This window comes from Phalacrocorax carbo, chromosome 17, assembly GCF_963921805.1.
Source record: "Phalacrocorax carbo chromosome 17, bPhaCar2.1, whole genome shotgun sequence".
NCBI classification, from domain to species: Eukaryota; Metazoa; Chordata; class Aves; order Suliformes; family Phalacrocoracidae; genus Phalacrocorax; species Phalacrocorax carbo.
In genome coordinates this window covers 10023806-10028447 of record NC_087529.1, presented here as the reverse complement: position 1 = coordinate 10028447, position 4642 = coordinate 10023806, and the positions used below count along the sequence as shown (strand labels likewise).

The 4642-nt window shown below is 44.5% G+C and overlaps 1 long non-coding RNA gene across 1 annotated transcript; it reads right to left on the bottom strand.

Moving 5' to 3' along the window:
- Positions 1 to 2166: 2166 nt before the first annotated feature.
- Positions 2167 to 4218, bottom strand: LOC135316096 (uncharacterized). Its single transcript, XR_010375548.1, has 3 exons — positions 3793 to 4218; positions 3565 to 3641; positions 2167 to 3312 (listed from the first exon to the last, which is right to left on the bottom strand). It is a non-coding gene; the product is annotated as an uncharacterized LOC135316096 (long non-coding RNA).
- Between the last annotated feature and the right edge of the window lie 424 nt (positions 4219 to 4642).

The following is a 4642-nucleotide window of genomic DNA, read 5'->3' as shown; positions in this document are numbered from 1 at the left end:
CTGGCGCCTTTTACCTCAGCCTGGACATCCTAACACAGCTCTGCAAGTCTGCCTGAGGAACCTCCCTGCACATAATATCCCCAACGGCACCTTTATTTACAAGGCAAAGGATTCCACATGTGTCTCTTATTTTGCATAATCGGCTTGTCCAGTTGGGGAAAAAGCTAAATGGTGTTTTACCGCCACGCTTCCCCTTCCCACGACATTCACAGATCTGTCATATAAATGGCCGCACGAGACCAAAACTCAGAGGCTTTTTGAACTAGTCTTAAAGTGTTAGTTCTGCTCGCATCTAAGGCATAAGGCAAAACACTCAACACCCCCAAACCAGCAAAACTCCCCTCCAAAATTTAAGTGAAGAAAAATCAGCACGACTTTACTACTCGCTAGTGTTGCACAGCAAGTACTAGATTGCTGCGCGGCACCAGGACCAGATCTGAGGGAGCCTGGATACTTCTCTCAGGTCAGAGGTGCTTTGTCAGGTTTTTCTCATCTGAGAACTGGAGTATGGCCATCTAGAAGGGAAGGCTGACAGGACACGCTTACATTAGAGCATTTTGTTCGCCTCCCACTGATCACAGAACAGTAGGAGTCCAGCGTTCCCATAAAGCCCATCTCCTTAGGGGCCTGGCTTCAGCCATCCAAGTTTGAAAGTGGCGACCCATACTGAGGATGGATGAAGAGTTGAGCACTTGCATTTCTTATTCATATACGGGAGGAGTTCTGCAGTCATAACCAACGACATCAACCAACGGCCAGTTAATTTATGCATTTAATTCAAGGATTTGACCTGGAGATGGCAGGAAAACATATACATTCTGCCTCAATTTCTGGAGAAAAGCTGTTCCAATACGTTAGCACATAAGCAACGATCTAGGATCACCTAGAAAACAAGTATTTCTACTGTATAACATCCAAGTTTTTGGGGCTGCAGCTATGAAAAAATACCCACCAGGACAAAGCAGACCGAATAAAATCCAGGTTCTGACTAGACCGGGTGCCTATAGCAGAAGGGCCTCACTGCAAAGGAATAATCCCTTGGCTTCTTGGTATAAGGAAAAGTGTGGAGCGAATGTCTCTTTACAAAAAGAGGAAGCCTGGAAACTGTGCAAACTTGCTCTGTGTCTTTGTCGGGTGAGAGACACGCCATAGGGCCGGGGAAACCAGGCAGTAACACGCGGAGCTTGTTCACTCAGAATCAATGTTCTGCCGGCAGCGATGAAGGCAGCCTCCATAGGCAGCCTCAGCTTCGAAGCAACGAATGGCAGGAGCAGAAACCACAGTAAGCGTGTGTTTGACGGCCAAGGAGGTCACCCAGAGGCCCTCCGGTGCTCCCCTTCATACAACAGGGAATTTGAGGGGAGGTGCAAGTTGAGGGATGAGGTAGTATCGCACCTGCTTTAGTTCAGATTTCTTCCCCCAGTCTCTCTGCATTTCTGGAGCCAAGTTCTATAAATGAGCAAGTTTTTACTGTTGCTATTGTATTTTGATTTGCATACAGACTGTTACAAACAAAATCATTACAGGCTATCTACATATGTAATATATGTAATTCCTCCCTTGCATCTTCGTGACCTTGACTGTTATCTGTCCTGCTTCTCTGACACAACTTGAATTTGTAACGCCATATTTTCCATCCTCCAACTCTTTTGACCTGCCTAACCCTAAAGTATCATATTGTCATTAAGGCACCTGGGGTCCCAACGTGTAGTTGACATGTGCTTTTGCGACAAATTTACCCAAGGCAAAACTGAAAATTCCAATTTGCACATCACGCAGCATCTCATCTGTAGTGCCAGGTACATAACAAAGTTAAATACAATTGAAGCATTTCTTTTCCAAGTCTGTGTTCCAAAACTCACTGCACTCCCTGCTCCAATTCTGAGTTCTGTGCCAGGGAGCAAGCAAAGCCTACACAATTATCCTCTTGAAATAGACTAATTTATATTAAGAGCAAATGGAAGTACATCCGAGATGAGCATCCTTAGTTTGACAGAGGAGCAATGCCTCTGCATATTGGTAATAAGAGGAGTTGTTAGAAGAACACTGGCTTGTAATATGGTTGTATTTATGAAAATACTTGCTGCAAATGCTGCTTAAATGTGTTGACCCCTTAAAGGCAATTACTAACTTTATGATTACAGTTCAGATTGGTAATATATTGTGTCTAGCCTCTGGGAAATAGTCAGGAACGGAAATCTAATTGAAATTTTATGTCTTCTTACTGCACATTCCTTATGCCTTCCATCAGAAAAACTTCAGTTCCAAGATAACCTGGGGTGCTTTAGCATGAAATCTGCTATGTCTCTGATGTTACAATCCAGTAGGAAAGGTCCTTCCAATGCACACCTACGGCTAAACTGACTATACTGAAGCTGAAAGGCAGCCTACTTTGGTGTGAAATAAAATGGCTTCTTTATATCATCTAACTTACCTAGGGAAATCAAGGTGGCAAAACAATTTAACATGCATTAAGGAAAAACAGTAGATTTATACAGGTAAAAATAGATTTCCTCATGAGATAACCAGAGCAGTGTCTGGGCGAGACACACCTGCCACAGTTCTTTTCACTGGGGCAAAATTAATCTCTTCTGCAGAGACTGAGCAAGTCTGTTCACCACTTAGGGTAACCTCACAGTGGAAGCATTCTGGTGAAAATTCTGGTCTTTTTGTTTGGTTCCTATCACTTGCATCTGTTCTTATGCTTCACAAGCTGCTCCAGCAGGGAGTGCAGAAAGAACATCCACATCTGTCACTGGGGCGTAACAATCTCTTGGAAAATCATACTTTGGGTGGAGTTACAGAATGGACTGTATTCCCCGGCCATCCTCTATTTGCATCGCTACCGGCCATTACCTGTTACATGTGCACTGCTGCATCCTCAAGACTAGTGAAAAGCATTGCAACTTTATGTGTAGAGAAGTCCCAGATCGTTAGCAGAACTCCCCTGATCTCTACTGGGATTGCTTCACTTAACGTGATACAGCCAACAGCCTCCTGCCTTGCATCCACCAATTACGATCAACCAGGGATGCCAAAATTAAGAGCAACAGTAAAACGGACAAAGAGCAGAACACATAATTCAAAGAAACGCCCCTGTCATCACAAGTTTTACTAGCATCTCATTTGAATGCTTTGTTGGAAGGCAAGTAACTCCCCCACCACAAGGAAGACAGGCCTTGGTCAGGACTCAGCCGATTGCTCCTTAGACATGGTTCACGGTACCGTAATGCTCAGTCAATAGAAGTCTGAAATGCCTATGTATCACGGCATTTAGCCAGTCAGATGAATGATGTATTTGATGGTGTGATCCTGTTAGGAGGCAGGAAAGACTAAGTTACAAATAAATACAAGGAGAGGGAGTTAACGTCTGCAGCAAAAACCCATCACTTCAAATTGCAATTCTAGACACAACACAGGTATTCTCGAATGCTCAGTATTGCTGGTGATGGCAAAGTATTTACACACGGCAGATGAGAAGCAGCTGGAAGGGAATGACTTGGCTGCTTACAGACTTTGCAAGTCAGGGTGCTGGTACAAAACAAGGCGATGTCACTGTCTTACCGACACCTGGCTGCAGCTGGACCTCCCGAGCAAGAAATTCCCAGTGAAAGGCGTTGCTGGAGTCAATGGGGCGCGCTCTGAAAACGATGCAGAATGAAAGCACATCAGCTCCTGTTGCTCTGCAGGCTACTGTCCCATTGCAACCTCTTCAGACCTGTAACCTCCAGGGGTAGTAGTACAAGGACACACAGCAGTCGGTCAGCTTAGCACCCTTATGAAAATACTTACTCTTTATGATTCTTTCCTCCTTCAGATCTTGAGTGCTTTTGCACACGAGCATTGCAACTCATCTCACGTACGGCCAAACCACAGATCTTTGCCCAGAAAACAAAGCCACACACCCAGTTCCGTGTTCCATGGTACAATTCGCGTATCCTCCTCTTGCTCAGATGCTAGGCACATGGGACACAGCAAGAAAACCACTGAAACGTTTCACCTGAGACATGGAGGATGCCTAGATACAGAACTTCCTTTTCACCATTTCGAGCAGCCCAGTTCCAAAGGGAGAAGCCCTCCTGCAGGACTGCTGGTGAGAACGTTTGAGTAAATCAGCCTCAGACACCTCCTACCCAGGGAACAAGACATCCTTCTGACAGAAGCTCTCAAAACCACGTTATTTAATATCAGAAAATGAAGCTTCCATAAAGTAATTTCCATAGGTCTCTGTGAGACTGTCGTGGGTCCCAGGCCACTTCCTATTGGAATAGCATGTAAGCATCGCAAAATTGCTGAGAAAATACAGCAGGAGCTCCTCGGACCCTATCTTTCAGATGTTTAAAACAAGCTAGTATAGCATGGAATCAAGTATTCACTATGCCCTGGAAGGATGCATAGGCTCACTTTAAAACATCAATAGTACAGTCTCTCTGTCATTAAAGTAATTACTTCATTTCTCTTGCTACTGTCTGGAAAACAAATCCTTCAGCAATGATGGCCCTGAGCTTTGCACTTTATCGGTCAGGACTTTAACTCTGTTGTTTGCTCGCTGAAACTTTACCTTGCTGCTCTGCATATCACAGCCAGGGTTTATCCCAGAGGTCACTGCATTTTTAATCAGCATTTCAAAAGCTCTGTGAAT